Source organism: Rhinoraja longicauda, chromosome 26 (assembly GCF_053455715.1).
Source record: "Rhinoraja longicauda isolate Sanriku21f chromosome 26, sRhiLon1.1, whole genome shotgun sequence".
NCBI classification, from domain to species: Eukaryota; Metazoa; Chordata; class Chondrichthyes; order Rajiformes; family Arhynchobatidae; genus Rhinoraja; species Rhinoraja longicauda.
This window is the reverse complement of record NC_135978.1, coordinates 31,635,997-31,655,333: the sequence shown is the minus strand read 5'-3', so window position 1 is coordinate 31,655,333 and position 19,337 is coordinate 31,635,997. Positions and strand designations below refer to the sequence as shown.

Here is a 19,337-nt window from a genome sequence, read left to right as displayed (position 1 = left end):
TAGGGGGAACAGGTGATCGATGGTTTGTAGGTTAATTGGCTTCAGAATAATTGTAACTTGTCCCTAGTGTGGACGGTATGTTAGTGTCATAGAGCTCAGAGGACCATCAGAACACAGCTACCAGCCTTGGAGGGCATCTACAACACACAATGCCTCAGAAAAGCCACCAGCATCCACAAAGACTCTTCACACCCCTGCAACAGTCTGTTCGAACTTCTACCATCGGGCAGACGATACAAGGCCTTCTACGCCCGCACCTCCAGACTCAGGAACAGCTTCATCCCCAGGGCCATAGCTGCTATGAACCGGTCCTGCTGAGCCGGATGGTCACATCGCACAGTGAACCGGCACAGATCTACTTGCACTTTATTCTGTTTAAAAACTGTTCCAATTTGTTTCATTGGGTTGTTTAAATTAATACTGACTAGCTAATTAATTTATTGCATCATATGGGAGGCGCATTCCCAATCTCGTTGTACCCCTGTACAATGACAATAAAGATATATTGTATTGCAGATGGTCGCTGGTTAGTGTGGACCTGGTAGGCTCAAGGCCCTATTTCCATGCTGTATCTCTAAACTAAACCAAATGGGAGATAGGCTCAAAAAGCTGGAGTAAATCAGCGGGTCAGGCAGCATCTCTGGAGAAAAGGATTAGGTGATGTTTCGGATCGAGACTGAAGTCTGAAGAAGGGTCTTGACCCGAAACACCTCCTATTCCTTCTCTCCAGAGATGCTGCCTGACCCGCTGAGTTACTCCAGCTTTTTATGTCTATCTTCGGTTTAAACCAGCATCTGCAGTTCCTTCCACAGCTAAATAGGATTGTTTTCCTGGAAGCTGGCATGAAGCTGATGGGCTGAATGGACTCTTGGTATGCCATTACAAGAATAGGATTTTGCACTCTGCAAGGTCTCACAACAGCCAAGGTGAATGATCACTAACTATAGATGTTAGTCTTTTTTGAAGTCTTGTCTAAATTTACTGTATATTTTGGCTCTGTCACTGGGAGCTTCATGCACTTGCTGGAGGTACCAGGAGACCTTAACCGTTGGCCTGACCTCAATGAGTGGCTCAGACTGTGTAGTTATTTAAAGTTGTTTGTAAAGGACAAGTCCGCCTGATAATACAGGACTTAGAAATGTTAGCCTAGATTTCAGCAGTGAATGCCACGTCAGAGCGACCTATTTAAATGAACAATTGGCAGATTAAGATTTATAAAGCAGAGACTTGAAGGATTAATTTGTGGGATGGATTCAGAATGGAAGTCTAAACGCCATATTCAAATGAATATTAATCGGGATTACCAGAGAAATGTGAACCCCTGGAATATAACGAACAAGATTAAACTATTTTACACCTGCCCAAGTTGAGTGGTTTAGGCCAAAGGTAGACACAAAATGCTGGAGTAACTCAGCGGGTCAGGCAGCATCTCTGGAGAGATGGAATGGGTGACGTTTCGGGTCGAGACCCTTCTTCAGACTGGGCCTAGGTTTGGGATTATTTTTGTCACGTGTACAGTGAAAAGCTTTGTTCTTTGCATGCAATCCATACAGATCCGATGTACGATATGATGTCCGATGTACGATCCGATGTACGATAAGCCACGTGTGGTTGCGCCTAATGGCTGCGGCTCTCTGGCAGTCTGTTTGTCTTTTTTCCTTTTGTTTTGTTTGTGCGTCGGTGTTGGGATGATTTTTGTTTTTGTTTTTGGCTGTGTATGTGTGGGGTGGGGCGGGGGGTGGTGGGGTGGGGGTGGGGTGGGGGAAATCTTTCTTTTTTTAGGTCTCTTCGGCCGCGGGGCCTTCCATCGCCCGCGGGGCTTTCCATCGCCCGGCACGGCTCGGCCGCTGGACTTAACATCGCCGGCGCGGCTCGGCCGCGGGACCTAACAGTGCCCGGTACGGCTCGGCCGCGGGGCCTTGCATCGCCCGGTACGGCCGCGGGACGTTTCAGCGCTCGGTGCGGCGCGGCCACGGGGCATTCCATCGCTCGGTGCAGCTCGGCCGCGGGACGGTTCAGCGCTCGGTGCGGCTCGGCCGCGGGGCCTTCCATGGCGCGGCTCAGCCGCTGGACTTAACATCGCCGGCGCGGCTCGGCCGCGGGACTTAGCAGCGTGCGGCTCGGCCGCGGGGCCTTCCATGGCGCGGCTCGGCCACTGGACTTAACATCGCCGGCCCGGCTTGGCCGCGGGGCCTTCCATCCCCTTGCGGGGGCTGTGTGTGTCGGTCGCCTCGGTAGGGGTCGAGCTGCCTGTCCGTGGGCGCGGGGGGAAGAGAGTGGAAGTTTTGTTGCCCTCCATCACAGTGAGGGGGTGTTTGGAGTCACTGTGATGGATGTTTGTGTTGGGGTTGTGTGTCCTGTGTTCTTTTCTTTTTTGTTGTGTTCTGTGACTGCTGTAATTTTGTTTGGTACCTCAGTACCGAATGACAATAAAGTTCTGTATATATGTGGAAACAAAGAACTGCAGATGCTGGTTTAGTTTAGTTTAGAGATACAGAGCAGAAGCAGGCCCTTCGGCCCACTGAGTCCGCGCCGACCAGCGATCCCGCATTAATATTACCTACACACACTGGGGACAATTTACATTTATTCCAAGCCAATTAACCTACGAACCTGTACGTCTTTGGAGGGTGGGAGGAAAACAAAGATCTCGGAGAAAACCCACGCAGGTCACGGGAAGAACGTACAAACTCCGTACAAACAGCACCCGTAGCCGGGATCGAACCCGGGTCTCGCGCTGTGAGGCAGCAACTCTACCGCTGCGCCACCATGCCGAAGAAACCAAAGATGCTGGAGTAGCAAAGTGCTGGAGTAGCTCAGCAGGTCAGGCAGCATCTCTGGAGAACAAAAATGGGTGACGTTTCGGGTCGGGACCTGTCCTTTGTGTCTATTTCTTAATCAGGTATACGATACATAGATACGATTAGTTCCAACTCAGGTACAACAGGTAGAGCAAAGGAGAAGATAGAGAGATAATTCTCAGCATTGTAGCGCACCAGTTCCAGAGCCAAAGTCCAATGTCCACAATGGGGTAGAGGTGAATTGGACAATGCCCTAGCTTACGGAAGGACCGTTCAGAAGCCTGATAACAGAGGGGAAGAAGCTGTTCCTGAGTCTGGTGGTGCGCGCTTTCAAGCTGCTGTACCTTTTGCTGGTCTGTAGAAGGGAGAACAAGGAGTGACCGGGGTGGGACACGTTTTTGGCACAGCCTCTTTGGTCACCCAAGGCTCCCCGATCTTGAAGATACTGTAGACACAAAGTCAGGGCCGTTTTTACAGCATTATGGGCCCCCGGGCAAAGCAGTGTACTGGGGCCCCTACCGTTACTCTCCCCCACCCCCCTTTCCCTACCAGCCCCCCCCTGTCGTACCGGCGAAAAGCACTTACCGAAAAGCACTTAGCGATGGACTTAGGGTGCTACATTGTTGCGAAAAGCACTTACAGATCGCTGTGAGAAGCACTTAGTGACCGAAAATGTTGCGAAAAAAGCACTTATTGAACCTACATTTTTAAAGTAGTATTTATTTATTGCAAGTCACTTAACATACACAGATCAGCATGGGGCCCCGATGCTCGTGGGCCCCCGGGCAAGTGCCCATCAGGCCCATGCGTTAAGACGGCCCTGCACAAAGTGCTGGAGTAACTCGGGGGGCAGGCAGCATCTCTGGAGAACAAGCAACCACGACGTTTCAGATCGGGACCCTTCTTCAGACTGAAAGTGGAAAAGTGGGGGTGGTGAGGAGCGAGGTGAGGAAAGACCAGGACCATTCAGGGCCGGCCACTAATGACCCCGGGCGAGGCAGTGCCTGGTTGGTCCATTGTTGACCAGGGAAGGTGTGATCTCAGGAGAATCACCGAGGTGGGGGGCAGTGAGCGAGGGTCTCACGCAACTCCCGTTGGAGAGAGGGGGGTGATCTTCAAAGTAAGTGCACCTTGAGAAGATTTCACAGTGGAGCAGTCACAATGTAGAAAAAAAGATATGCACATGCTGGTTTATACCAGAGATAGGCACAAAGTGCTGGAGTACCTCAACGGGTCTGGCAGCAACTCTGGAGAGAAAGGATAGGTGATGATTTAACCATATAACCATATAACCATATAACAATTACAGCACGGAAACAGGCCCATTCGGCCCTACCAGTCCACGCCGACCATTCTCCCTGACCTAGTCTCATCTACCTGCACTCAGACCATAACCCTCCAATCCCCTCCTATCCATATACCTATCCAATTTACTCTTAAATAATAAAATCGAGCCAGCCTCCACCACTTCCACCGGAAGCTCATTCCATACAGCCACCACCCTCTGAGTAAAGAAGTTCCCCCTCATGTTACCCCTAAACTTTTGTCCCTTAATTCTGAAGTTATGTCCCCTTGTTGGAATCTTCCCCACTCTCAAAGGGAAAAGCCTACCCACGTCAACTCTGTCCGTCCCTTTTAAAATTTAAAAAACCTCTATCAAGTCCCCCCTCAACCTTCTACGCTCCAAAGAATAAAGACCCAACCTGTTCAACCTCTCTCTGTAGCCTAAGTGCTGAAATCCAGGCAACATTCTAGTAAATCTCCTCTGTACCCTCTCCATTTTGTCGACATCCTTCCTATAATTTGGCGACCAGAACTGCACACCATACTCCAGATTCGGCCTCACCAATGCCCTGTACAATTTTAACATTACATCCCAACTTCTATACTCGATGCTCTGATTTATAAAGGCAAGCATACCAAACGCCTTCTTCACCACCCTATCCTATTTGGCTTGGGACCCTTCTTCAGACTGAAATTAGAGGGGGGGGGGGGGGGAGGAGGGAGGTGATCCACTCCAGCACCTTGTGTCTATCTTTGGTATAAACCAACATCTGTTCTTTGTTTCTACTTTGTCTCTGGCCTTGTGAGGCAGCAACTCTACCACTGCACCTCCATGCCAGGCCTGTGCTGTAGTTCTATGATCTATTGCCTCATCTACTGTATCCGCTGTTCCAGGTGTCAGCTTCTCTACATCGGCGAGGCCAAGCGCAGGCTCGGCGATCGTTTCGCTGAACACCTCCGCTCAGTCCATCTAAACCTACCTGATCTCCCAGTGGCTCAGCACTTCAACTCCCCCTCCCATTCCCAATCTGACCTTTCTGTCCTGGGCCTCCTCCATTGTCAGAGTGAGGCTCAGCGCAAATTGGAGGAACAGCACCTCATATTTCGCTTGGGTAGTTTACACCCCAGCGGTATGAACATTGACTTCTCTAACTTCAGCTAGTCCCTGCTTTCCCTCTCCATCCCCTCCCCCTTCCCAGTTCTCCCATTAGTCTTCCTGTCTCCGATTACATTCTACCTTTGTCCTGACCCCTCCCCTGACATCAGTCTGAAGAAGGGTCTCGACCCGAAACGCCACCCATTCCATCTCTCCCGAGATGCTGCCTGACCCGCTGGGTTACTCCAGCATTTTGCGTCTACCTATGAATAAGATGAGATATGTTTGTCCTCGTTGACCCTTGTGGAGTTGTGCACTTCACGCTGAGTTACCAGGCTGTGTTTGCATGTACTGATGTAGTGGGAACCCTGTAGCTGTTGATCAAATGCCTCCCAGGAAGATGCATTGGGCTGTGGTTTCCATGGTGAGGGAGCCGCTGTGAGACTGTGACTCTGCTTATGACAGCGCTGGCCTGTGGTACAGAAGCACAGCAGGATTCTCCTGAAACTGCTCTTGGTTTATTAAAAAATAACCATCAAGGATGACGTTTACTGCAATTAAATGGGATCACACCGGGAATGGAAAAGCTCTCCCTGCAGCTGAAACCCTCTAATCCAGGCAGCGTTCCGGTGAACTTCCTCTGCACTCTCTCCAAAGCCTCCACATCCGTGGCGGTCACGGTGGCGCAGCGGTAGAGTTGCTGCCTTACAGCGAATGCAGCGCCGGAGACCCGGGTTCGATCCTGACTACAGGTGCTGTCTGTACGGAGTTTGTACATTCTCCCTGTGACCTGCGTGGGTTTTCTCCGAGATCTTCGGTTCCCTCCCACACTCCAAAGACGTGCAGGTTTGTAGGTTAATTGGCTTGGTAAATGTAAAGATTGTCCCTCGTGGGTGGAGGATAGTGTTAATGTGCGGGGATCGCTGGTCGGCTTTGGAGTGTGGGAGGAAACCGAAGATCTCAGAGAAAACCCACGCAGGTCACGGGGAGAACGTACAAACTCCGTACAGACAGCACCCGTAGTGGGGATCGAACCCGGGTCTCCGGCGCTGCATTTGCTGTAAGGCAGCAACTCTAACGCTGCGCCACCGTGACCGCCCCAGTCTGAGGGTCTCCAATGAGGGTTCATATCAATGCCCCTAGCAATGAAGGCAAGCATACCTGACGCCTACCTTACCACCCTCTCTACTTGTGCTATTAATTTGGACTGCAAGATTCCCTCTACACTCAACCTCCCAAAGTGCAACGCCTCACACTTGCTGGGGTTCAACTCCATCTGCCATTCCTCTGCCCATTTCTGCAGCTGATGTATCTCCCACTGTATCTTCTGACAGTCTTCCTCACTGCAACTCCTCCAATGTTGGTGGCTTCAGCAAACTTACTCACCGACCCATCTACATTCACATCCAAGGGCAATCTTTAAAGGACATTTGGCCAGGGGCACGGATAAGAAAGGTTTGGAGGAACATGGACCAAGCACAGGCAATGAGGACTAGTGTAGATGGAGTATGAACATGTTGGGCTGAAGGGCATGTTTCTGTGCTGGAGATATTTTTTCCCTAATACCTAAAATCTATATTCCAGCCCAAGGAGCGTATTCAAAATGGACACAAGGAACTGCAAGGAATATTCAGCATAAAACACAAAGTGCTGGAGGAACAATAAATGTTAGCTTTTCCTTGCTGCATCTTTCAATTAGTCTTGTTTTGGGCCCTGAGATCCTGAGAGCGATGCCATCTGGAGCTACGCTCCTGGTAGGGTCACCCATGGCGGTAAGGTCAAGGTCAAGGGGGAGGTCCCTGACAAAGAGCAATCCAACCAAGACCTCAACGGTGGAACGGGCGGAGGATGATGGCTGACTTTAGTGGAGCGTCACAACGGCTGGGAAGGCGGATGGATGAAGGCTGCAGCAGAAAAGGGTCCCCGGTCGTCTTGGACTCCACGCCACTGGATCCTGGCCCAGATCTGTCAAGGACCGTGAGGTGGCTGTCTGTGCACCAATCTCCCCACGTTAAACAAAGTCACGCACAGGCGTCCGACCCTATGGAGAGGACAGTCACACTCGCTTCCAGTGACCGCCGATGATGATGGTGTCTCCCACACTCCACACCAGGCCAAAATACTTTGTCAGCACTTCTCTGGTCTCCCTAATGCCGTTACCTGTCACAGTTGGGGCGGCACGGTGGCGCAACGGTAGAGTTGCTGCCTCACAGCGCCAGGGACCCGGGTTTGATCCTGACTACGGGTGCTGTCAGTGCGGAGTTTGCACGTTCTCCCCGTGACCTGCGTGGGGTTTCTCCAGGTGCTCCCACACTCAAAAGGTTAGAGGTAGACACAAATTGCTGGAGTAACTCAGCGGGTCAGGCAGCATCTCGGGAGAGAAGGAATGGGTGATGTTTTGGGTTGAGACCTTCTTCAGGCTGATGTCAGGGGAGGGGGTGAGATGCTGCCTGACCCGCTGAGTTACTCCAGCATTTTGTGTCCATCTTCGATTTAAACCAGCATTTGCAGTTTTTTTTCCTGCAGATTTGTAGGTTAATTAGCTTCTGTAAAATGATCCCAAGTGTGTGTTGGATAATGCTAGTGTGCAGGGTGATCGGTGGTTGGCGCGGACTCGTTGGGCCGAAGGGCCTGTTTCTGCACTGTATCTCAAAGGTAAAGTAAAGTGGTTCAATCATGTGCTGCGTGTGTTAGATTTATCAAAGGATTATGAGAGCAAATTACCTTTTCAAGCAGAACTCAAGAAGCCCATCACAAGAGTCACGAGTCAAGTCAGAACCCGAGTCCCAGGAGCAAGTTCTCTGCTTGGTTCCACTGCCGCACATGCATGGTTTCAACACTGTTCAAAGCCACCAAGGACGTACAGGTTTGTAGGTCAACTGCCTACTGCAAATTTGTAAATTGTCCCTTTACAATGTCTCCCCAGTGACCACGTGGGTTTTCTCCGGGTGCTTCGGTTTCCCCCCACACTCCAAAGACGTGCAGGTCTGTAGGTTAACTGCCTTCTGTAAAGCTGTCCCTGGTGTGTAGGATAGTGTTAGTGTATGGGGTGGGGGTTTGTCGCTGGTCGACATGGACTTGTTGGGCTACGCTGTATTTCTAAAGTCTACAGTACTTAAGGCCACAAGAAAACTCGCTCTCCCAGTGGATTTCACATCTTGTGCAGGTAGTTGGGTTAAAGCAAATTGGAGGAACAGCACCTCATATTTCACTTGGGCAGTTAGCACCCCAGCGGTATGAACATTGACTTCTCTAACTTCAGATAGTCCTTGCTTTCCCTCTACATCCCCTCTCCCTTTCCAGTCCTCCCACTAGTCTTCCTGTCTCCGACTACATTCTATCTTTGTCCCCCCCCCCCTCCCTCCCCTGACATCAGTCTGAAGAAGGGTCTCGACCCGAAACGTCGCCCATTCCTTCTCTCCCGAGATGCTGCCTGACTTGCTGAGTTACTCCAGCATTTTGTGTCTGCCTGAAGCAAGTGATTGTTTGTGCGAGCGGGCTGTGCAGCCTTTCCTTCATTGTTGTTAGGTTGGCGTGAGGTTGTTCGCAGGTCAGCTCGACACCTTGCGTCAGTGCTTGGCCCGCACACCGGCCTGTGCTGGCAAAGTGCAGCTACCAACCTACATCATCGGGTGGCAACCCACCAGCAACAGGTAGCTAGAGTCACAGAGAGATACAGTGTGGAAACAGGCCCCCTCGGCCCAACTTGCCCACACCCACATACATGCCCCAGCTACACCAGCCCCTATGGGCCAAAAGCGGGCAGGTGGGACTGGCGTAGATGGGACATGTATGTGGGTGTGGGCAAGTTGGGCCGAGGGGGCCTGTTCCCACACTGTATCTCTCTGTGATTCTAGCTACCTCTACACCTGTCCTGTCCACGTACCTGTCTAAATGTTTCTTAAGTGTTGCGATAGTCCCTGCCTCACCTACATCCTCCGACAGCTCGTTCCACACACCCACCACCCTTTGTGGAAAAAAAAGTTACCCCACAGATTCCAATTAAATCTTTCAACTTAAACCTGTCTCCTCATCCTCCTGCACTCCAAGTAATAGAGTCCCAGCCTGCTCAACCTCTCCCTATAGCTCAGACCCTCAGGTCCTGGCAACATCCTCGTCAATCTTCTCAGCACCTTATCCAGCGTGACAATATCTTTCCTAAGACATGGTGCCCAGAACTGAACACAATGCTCTAAATATGGCCTCACCAACGTCTCATATAACAGCAACATGACCTCCCAACTTCTATACTCAGCTTAGAGACAAAGTGTGGAAACAGGCCATTTGGCCCATCGAGTCCATGCCAAGTGGCCATCTCCCATACACTAACACTATCCTACACACTCAGGACAATTTACAGAAGACAATTAGCCTCCAAGCTCGCATGTCTTTGGAGTGTGGGAGGAAACCCATGCCATCACAGGGCGGACGTGCAAACTCCACACAGACAGTGCCCGAGATCAGGATCAAACCAGGTTAGACACAAGGAACTGCAGACGGCAGTTTACTGAAAGAAAAGACAGAAAACGCTGTGGTAACCTGGCGGGTCAGGCAGCATCTCTGGAGAACGTGGATACCTGACGTTTGGGGTTGGGACCACAACATACTATAGCGTTTTCTGTCTTTTTCAGCCTATTCTTCAGACTGATTGTTATGGGGGAGGGGGGGGGGGGGAAAGGGGAAGCCTGACGAAATTGATAGGTGGAAGGTAGACACAAAATGTTGGAGTAACTCAGCAGGACAGGCAGCGTCTCTGGAGAGAAGGAATGGGTGACGTTTCGGTTCGAGACCATTCCTCAGAGTGATAGGTGGCTTCAGTTGGGGGGGGGGGGGGGGGTCGATTGGCAGATGGGTGGACAAAAGGGTATGAGATAGGGAGAGTAGAGGCATGGATTGTGAAGCCGGAGGAAGGGATGTAGGTGGAAGGGGACGGAGAAAATGAGGGTGATAATGGGAGAAATGGGTGTGCATTCATGTGGGTCACAGGGAAGGGAAGGGAAGTGAAGGGGAGAGAAACAATGCCTGGAACACACTGCCAGGGGTGGTGGTGGAGTAGGAGTGCCAACTTTCTCACACCCAAATAAGGGGCAAGGTGACTTCACCGCTCCACTAACCACGTGACCTCACCCAGCCAGCGGCCACGTGCTCCCGCTCCACCAATGGCGGCCACCCGGGCCGGGAGCTGGGTTGCCACGCAACCTCCGTTAGGCGGCGCCGGGCCCTCCAGACCTACACTGTCCAGACCTACACTGTCCGGAAGGTAGACAGATTTTAAGCAGCATCTGCAGTTTTTTTCCTGCTACGCTGTCCGGACCTACACAGTCCGGGCCTACAATCTCCGGGCCTACAGCATCCGGGCCTACAGTGTCCGGGCCTAGTGTCCGTACCTACACTGTCCGGGCCTACAGTGTCCGGACCTACACTGTCCGGGCCTACAGCGTCCGGGCCTACAGTGTCCGGGCCTACAGTGTCTGGGCCTACAGCGTCCGGGCCTCAGTGTCCGGTCCTACAGTGTCTGGGCCTACAGCGTCCGCCCCCCCCTCCCCCGGGCCGAATACGGGACAAGGGCAGTCCCGTACGGGACAAACCAATTTAGCCCAAATTACGGGATGTCCCGGCTAATACGGAACAGTTGGCAACCCTATGGTGGAGGCACATGGGGGCAACTCTATGGTGGAGGCTTATGATAGTGGCCTTTAAGAGAATTTTGTATACGCACATGGATATGGATTATGTGCAGGCAGATCTGAGTTGGTCTTGGCACCATGTACGGCACAGGCATTGTGGGCCGAACGGCCTGTTGCTGTACCCTTCTGTGTTTTGAATGAATGAATGATATTTACTTTAACTACATTCAGCCTCAGGATCCCCAATACCCAGTGTTTACGTTTTGAACCAAAAGGCAACCAGGGTGAAACGTGTACAGTTGCTGTGTTTGGAAAAACAATTAGGAAACAAGAATAGACAGTCGAGAAAATGCCTGTGTTTTATTTAACAGAATACAAATGAAGCCTTGTTTGGCTGTGGTAACATACCATTCTGATAAAGTGACATATTGTTATGAAGAACAAGATTTTTTCCTTCAGTAAACACAGGAGCATTCAGATGCTGTCAAACATTATTACTGAAGATAGTGCTGGTAACATCTTGCAAAATAGGACTCCATTCACTGCTGAGCAAGGTGAAATGTGATGGCATTGCACAAGGCAAGTTCTGTTCCAACAGCTCCTTCTGTTTAGTTCAGTTTAGTTTTGTTCGGTTTAGAGATACAACACGGAAACAGGCCCTTCGGCCCACCGAGTCCGTGCCGACCAGCGATCCCCGCACACTAACACGATCCCACTGGGTGTTCTCCCGGGACCTTCGGTTTCCTCCAAAGACGTGCAGGTTTGTGGGTTAATTGGCATGGTATAAATGTAAAAATTGTCCCTTGGGTGTGTAGGATCGCTGGTCGGAGCTGTCTCGATGGGCTGAAGGGCCTGTTTCCGCGCTGTGTCACTAAATTAAAGTAAAGATAGACACAAAAAGCTGTGGTAACTCAGCGAGCCTTGTTAAGCAAATAATGCATCTAAATAGCCCACTGAGTCGATATGCAGTAGTCGCCATGTTTTGGTAATATTTCATAGTCCTGCCGACCCCCTCCCACTGACAATCGCTGTGTGCTTTTCCCTGTATGTTCCCACGATATTTAATAATATGCTATTCTGAGCATGGCCCTGCCAGTGACCTGCTCGCTGCACTCGACTCTTGATACGAGTGACCTCAGCTTGAGGTTCATCCCAAATCACCGTCCAAAAGACTACAATCCCAAAGTTATTCCGGGTGGATATTTGGCATGGTGGTTTGGAAGATTCATTGTTGACAGAACAGAGGGATCTATCTCGGAGTGGGGCGGCCCAGCGGTAGAGTTGCAGCCTGAAGCTGCCAGGAACTCAGGTTCTGGTCCAGATCCGACGAAACCATTCCTATCTGTGTACGCGCTTCGCTCATTTTTCACTTGGGCAACTTCCACAACTTGGGTGGTAGACACAAAATGCTGGAGTAACTCAGCGGGACAGGCAGCATCTCTGGAGAGAAGGAATGGTGACGGTTCGGTTCGTGACCCTTCCGCAGACTGATAGAAACATAGAAACATAGAAACATCGGCCCTTCGAGCCAGCACCGCCATTCATTGTGATCATGGCTGATCATCCACAATCAGTAACCCGTGCCTGCCTTCTCCCCATATCCCTTGATTCCACTAGCCCCAAGAGCTCTATCTAACTCTCTCTTAAATCCATCCAGTGAATTGGCCTCCACTGCATTCTCGCAGAGAATTCCACAAATTCACAACTCTCTGGGCGAAAAAGTTTCTTCTCACCTTGGTTTTAAATGGCCTCCCCTTTGTTCTTAGACTGTGGCCCCTGGTTCTAGACTCGCCCAACATTGGGAACTTTTTCCTGCATCTAGCTTGTCCAGTCCTTTTATAATTTTATGTGTCTCTATAAGATCCCCTCTCATCCTTCTAAACTCCAGTGGGACAAGCCTAGTCTTTTCAATCTTTCCTCATATGACAGTCCCGCCATTCCAGGGATCAATCTCGTGAACCTTGCTGTACTGCCTCAGTTATGTCCCCTCCCCTGTCACCCGAACCGAAACGTCACCCATTCCTTCTCTCCAGAGATGCTGCCTGACCCACTGAGTTACTCCAGCATTTTGTGTCTACCCTCGATTTAAACCAGCATCTGCAGTTTTTTCCCCCCATACAACCCAGCGGTATGGATATTGATTTCTCTAAAGTCCTTGCATCCCCTCTCTCTCTCTGTCTTTCCCCCACCCAAGTCGATGTATTAGCTTCAGAATCAGCTTGTTGAGTCTCATTGTCTGTAACTAGTTTTCACCTAGCCCACAGCTAACAGTGGCCTATTTCCTTTATCATCGTCACATTTTTGCATATCTTTCATTCATTTGTTCTATATCTCTCTACATCACCGTCTATATCTCTCGTTTCCCTCGCCCCTGAGTCAGTCTGATGAAGGGTCTCGACCCGAAACATCACCTATTCCTTTTCCCCAGAGATGCTGTCTGACCCGCTGATTCACTCCAGCTTTGTGTGTCTATCTTCGGTTTATACCAGCATCTGCAGTTCCTTCCTACACATACGTACCAATCCAAATCCAATTCTTTAAAACGCTGTGATCGTACCTGACTCAACTGCCTCCTCTCAGGTGAAGGGGGAAAGATTTAATAATGAACTTGAGGGATAACTTTTTCACACAAAGGGTGGTGAGTGTATGGAACAACATCTTTCCTGTAACAGGGAGACCAAATCTGAACGCCATACTTCAGTTGTGGCCTGACCAACGTCTTGTATAACCATAACGTGACCTCCCAACGTCTATACTCAACACTCTGTCTGATGAAGGACAAAGTGCCGAAAGCCGTCTTGAGCGCCCTATCTACCTGTGTCGCCACTTTCAAGGAACTATGTGTTATCTTCCAGCCTGCCGCATTGTGTATAATGATCCTGATTGATAAGGGGACTAGAGGTAAAAGAGCCATTAGGAGGCAGTGATCACAACATGATAAGTTTTACTCTGCAAATGGAAAGGCAGAAGGGAAAATCGGAAGTGTCGGTATTACAGTATAGCAAAGGGGATTACAGAGGCATGAGGCGGGAGCTGGCCAAAATTGATTGGAAGGAGGCCCTAGCAGGGAAGACGGTAGAACAGCAATGGCAGGTATTCCTGGGAATAATGCAGAGGTTGCAGGATCAATTTATTCCAAAGAGGTGGAAAAACTCTAAGGGGAGTAAGAGACACCTGTGGCTGACAAGGGAAGTCAGGGACAGCATAAAAATTAAGGAGAGGAAGTATAACATAGCAAAGAAGAGTGGGAAGACAGAGGATTGGGACTCTTTTAAAGAGCAACAAAAGTTAACTAAAAAGGCAATACGAGGAGAAAAGATGAGGTACGAGGGTAAACTAGCCAATAATATAAAGGAGGATAGCAAAAGTTTTTTTAGGTACGTGAAGAGGAAAAAAATAGTCAAGGCAAATGTGGGTCCCTTGAAGACAGAAGCAGGGGAATTTATTATGGGGAACAAAGAAATGGCAGACGAGTTAAACCGTTACTTTGGATCTGTCTTCACTGAGGAAGATACACACAATCTCCCAAATGTTCTAGGGGCTGGAGAACCTAGGGTGATGGAGGAACTGAAGGAAATCCACATTAGGCAGGAAATGGTTTTGGGTAGACTGATGGGACTGAAGGCTGATAAATCCCCAGGGCCTGATGGTCTGCATCCCAGAGTACTTAAGGAGGTGGCTCTAGAAATAGTGGAAGCATTGGAGATCATTTTTCAATGTTCTATAGATTCAGGATCAGTTCCTGTGGATTGGAGAATAGCAAATGTTATCCCACTTTTTAAGAAAGGAGGGAGAGAGAAAACGGGTAATTATAGACCAGTTAGTCTGACATCAGTGGTGGGGAAAATGCTGGAGTCAATTATAAAAGACGAAATTGCTGAGCATTTGGATAGCAGTAACGGGATCGTTCCGAGTCAGCATGGATTTACGAAGGGGAAATCATGCTTGACAAATCTACTGGAATTTTTTGAGGATGTAACTAGGAAAATTGACAAGGGAGAGTCAGTGGATGTGGTGTACCTCGACTTTCAGAAAGCCTTCGACAAGGTCCCACATAGGAGATTAGTGGGCAAAATTAGGGCACATGGTATTGGGGGTAGGGTACTGACATGGATAGAAAATTGGTTAACAGACAGAAAGCAAAGAGTGGGGATAAATGGGTCCCTTTCGGAATGGCAGGCAGTGACCAGTGGGGTACCGCAAGGTTCGGTGCTGGGACCCCAGCTATTTACGATATACATTAATGACTTAGACGAAGGGATTAAAAGTACCATTAGCAAATTTGCAGATGATACTAAGTTGGGGGGTAGTGTGAATTGTGAGGAAGATGCAATAAGGCTGCAGGGTGACCTGGACAGGTTGTGTGAGTGGGCGGATACATGGCAGATGCAGTTTAATGTAGATAAGTGTGAGGTTATTCACTTTGGAAGTAAGAATAGAAAGGCAGATTATTATCTGAATGGTGTCAAGTTAGGAGGAGGGGGAGTTCAACGAGATCTGGGTGTCCTAGTGCATCAGTCAATGAAAGGAAGCATGCAGGTTCAGCAGGCAGTGAAGAAAGCCAATGGAATGTTGGCCTTCGTAACAAGAGGAGTTGAGTATAGGAGCAAAGAGGTCCTTCTACAGTTGTACCGGGCCCTGGTGAGACCGCACCTGGAGTACTGTGTGCAGTTTTGGTCTCCAAATTTGAGGAAGGATATTCTTGCTATGGAGGGCGTGCAGCGTAGGTTCACTAGATTAATTCCCGGAATGGCGGGACTGTCGTATGTTGAAAGGCTGGAGCGATTGGGCTTGTATACACTGGAATTTAGAAGGATGAGGGGGGATCTTATTGAAACATATAAGATAATTAGGGGATTGGACACATTAGAGGCAGATAACATGTTCCCAATGTTGGGGGAGTCCAGAACAAGGGGCCACAGTTTGAGAATAAGGGGAGATGAACGGAGATGAGGAGGAGCTTTTTCAGTCAGAGGGTGGTGAAGGTGTGGAATTCTCTGCCTCAGAGGGCAGTGGAGGCCAGTTCGTTGGATGCTTTCAAGAGAGAGCTGGATAGAGCTCTTAAGGATAGCGGAGTGAGGGGGTATGGGGAGAAGGCAGGAACGGGGTACTGATTGATAGTGATCAGCCATGATCGCATTGAATGGCGGTGCTGGCTCGAAGGGCTGAATGGCCTACTCCTGCACCTATTGTCTATTGTCTATTGTCTATTGTGCACCTTACACTTACTTTTACCTGCACTTTGTAACTGTAATGTTTCAACTCCATATTCTGCTATTATTACACTATATATTGTGTATATATAATATACATATTATATATGTAACTCCATATTACACTACCTGTTGAGTTTATGAATGGGTTGATAGTACTCACGGATACGATGATTGATGTAAACAATGTTTTTTCACTCTCTCTCAGTACAGGTGATAATAATAAACCTTCAGCAACCTGCAGACACCGTGAAGTGCAATCTCATTGTTATGTTAGAAACATAACAGCCACAAACTCCCAGTTATCACTCGTGTGCTAATGAACAGTAATCTGATCAGGCAATAAACTGGGGGGGGGGGGGGGGGGTGGGGGTGGGCGGGGGTGGGTGGGGGTGGGTGAGGGTGAGGGGTGGGTGAGTGGGTGAGGGTGAGGGGTGGGTGAGTTCTGAGAGTGCACCACTGCACAAGAGCAGCACGGTGGCACAGCGGGTAGACCCGCTGCCTCACAGCGCCAGAGACCAGGGTTCCATCCTGGCCTCGGGTGCTGCCTGTACGGAGTTTGCACGTTCTCCCCGTAACCGCGTGGGTTTCCTCCCACATTCCAAAGACGTGCAGGTTTGTGGGCTAATTGACCCCTCTGTAAATTGCCCCTGGTGTGTAAGGAGTGGACGAGAAAGTGGGTAACATAGAACTGGTGTGAACGGGTGATTGATGGTCGACGTGGACTCGGTGGGCCGAAGGGCCTGTTTCCGTGCTGTATCTCTAAACTAAACTGAACTACACATTGCCCAGGGAGGGCGCGAGATGCTGCTGTGTCAAGTGAATGTACATTTCTTCACACAGAGAGTGGTGAATCTGTGGAATTCTCTGCCACAGAAGGTAGTTGAGGCCAGTTCATTGGCTATATTTAAGAGGGAGTTAGATTTGGCCCTTTTTGCTAAAGGGATCAGGGGGTATGGAGAGAAGGCAGGTACAGGTTACTGAGCTGGATGATCAGCCATGATCATATTGAATGGCGGTGCAGGCTCGAAGGGCCGAATGGCCTACTCCTGCACCTATTTTTCTATGTTTCTATGTTTCTATGTATTAGTTGACCCGTTAATCCCCTTGTTAAGTGTTTTTAGGTGTAGGTTTGTCACATGTACTGAGGTACAGCGATGAGCTTTGTTTTGCATGCTACCCAAACAGATCAGATAATACTATACTGAGCTAAAGGGAGAGGTTGAGCAGGCTAGGACTCATTTCATGGAGAGCAGGAGGCTGAGGGGTGATGTGAGAGAGGCGTATAAAATCATGAGGGGAATAGATTGGGTCTTTTCCCTTGAGTTGGAGAATGAAGAAACAGAGGACACGGGTTTCTGGTGAGAAGGGAAAGATTCACTAGGAGCCTGAGGGGCAACTCTTTTTCCTCAGAGGGTGGTGGGTTTATGGAACGAGCTGCCAGAGGAGGTAGATGAGGCAGGTATTATCACAGCAATTAAAAGACAGCTGGACAGGTAAAAAAAACCCTGCTCTGCACATCTCCTTTAAACTTTGCCCCTCTAACCCTTTAGCTGTGCTCTCCGGTATTTGGTTTTCCCATCCTGGGAAACAGGTTCTGTTTGAAGAAGGGTCTCGACCCAAAAACTCACCTCTCCATGTCCTCCAGAGATGTTGCCTGACCAGATGGAGTTACTCCCGCACTTTGTGTCCTTTTTAAAAAAAAACAGCATCTGCAGTTCTTGGTGCCTCCAAAATCCAGAGGAGGGGGGAAACTTTAAGGTGAGAGGGTTAAGGTGAAACATGAACCTAGGGGGTCGGCAACGTTTTCACTGAGAGAGGTGGGTGTATGGAACAAGATGTGTACTGCCACTATCCTACACACCAGGGACAATTTATAGAAACCTGCACGTCTTTGGAGTGTGGGGGGAAACCTGGAGCACCCGGAGAAAACCCACGCGGTCACGGGGAGAACGTACAAACTCCGTACAGACAGCGCCTGTGGTCAGGATCGAACCTGAGTGTCTGGCGCTGTGAGGCAGCAACTCTACCAGTTATGTGTATCCAATGTGGCAAAGGTGTAAACACTGCTGAGTTATAACATCACTGGATGCATGGGGAGGGTTTGCACAGGTTTATGGGTTTTAAAAAAGGATAAATTCTGAATAAAGTTTATTTTGGGTAAAATTAATAATTAAGTAGCGGGGAGGAGAGAGAGAGGGGGGGGAGAGAGAGAGGGGGGGAGAGAGAGAGGGGGGGAGAGAGAGAGGGGGGCAGAGAGAGAGGGGGGGAGAGAGAGAGGGGGGGGAGAGAGAGAGGGGGGGGAGAGAGAGGGGGGGAGAGAGAGGGGGGGAGAGAGAGAGGGGGGGAGAGAGGGGGGGGAGAGAGGGGGGGGGGAGAGAGAGAGGGGGGGGAGAGAGAGAGGGGGGAGAGAGAGAGAGGGAGAGAGAGGGGGGAGGAGAGAGAGGGGGGGAGCAAGAGGGGAGAGAGAGGGAGAGAGAGAGGAGGGGGAGAGAGTGAGAGAGTGAGAGGGGGAGAGAGAGGAGGAGGAGAGAGAGGAGGGGGAGAGTGAGAGGGGGAGAGAGAGGAGGGGGAGAGAGAGGAGGGTGAGAGGGGGAGAGGGGAGAGAGTGAGAGGGGGAGAGAGAGGGGAGAGAGTAGAGAGAGTGTGGGAGTGAGTGGGGAGAGAGTGAGTGGGGGGTGAGGAGAGAGTGAAGAGAGTGTGGAGCGTGTCCCGGCCCCTCCTGCACCCACACACACACACACACACAGAGAGAGACCACAGCCCGCGGGGACCAGTCGCTGCGCTTCACTCACATTCCAGCAGGAAGCTGCAAAACCTCCAGTCCACGTCCATCTGTTGACCTCGACGGCGGAGAGAGAGAGGGAGAGGGAGAGAGAGGGAGAGAGGGAGAGAGAGAGGCACAGAGAGAGAGAGAGAAAGAGGCACACACACACACGGCGGAGAGAGGGAGCGAGAGACCGACACACACACACAGACTCAGCGCAGGAGCGTCTGGCCGAAACACTCGCCCCGGAGCGTCTGGCTGGGACGGTGAGTGAGAGGGGAAAGGGAATGGGAAAGGGGGGGGGGGGGGGGGGGGGTGAGGGAGGGAGGGAAGGGGGAGAATGAAGGGGGGGGGGGGGGGGGGTGAGGGAGGGAGGGAAGGGGGAGAATGAAGGAGGGAGGTGAGGGGGGGGGAGGGGAAAGAGTCGCTGCTTTGTTCCGTCCCCCACCGCCCCTCTCCGGCTGCATGCAGGCTGTGTGTGTGTGTGAGTGAGACTGTGTGTGACTGTGAATGAGTGTGTGGGGTGTGTGTGTGTGTGGGGGGGGGGTG

At 50.5% G+C, this 19,337-nt stretch overlaps 1 protein-coding gene and 1 long non-coding RNA gene across 2 annotated transcripts in view; one reads left to right on the top strand and one right to left on the bottom strand.

Moving 5' to 3' along the window:
- Window positions 1-11,205: 11,205 nt before the first annotated feature.
- Window positions 11,206-19,040, bottom strand: LOC144606293 (uncharacterized). Its single transcript, XR_013548934.1, has 3 exons — window positions 18,817-19,040; window positions 17,653-17,712; window positions 11,206-11,679 (listed from the first exon to the last, which is right to left on the bottom strand). It is a non-coding gene; the product is annotated as an uncharacterized LOC144606293 (long non-coding RNA).
- cuedc1b (CUE domain containing 1b) overlaps window positions 18,720-19,337 on the top strand; it is a 93,518-nt gene continuing 92,900 nt past the window's right edge. Inside the window, exon 1 of the mRNA XM_078422240.1 lies at window positions 18,720-19,054. The gene's annotated coding sequence lies outside the window, so the exon portion shown is untranslated. The remainder of the gene's footprint in view (window positions 19,055-19,337) is intronic.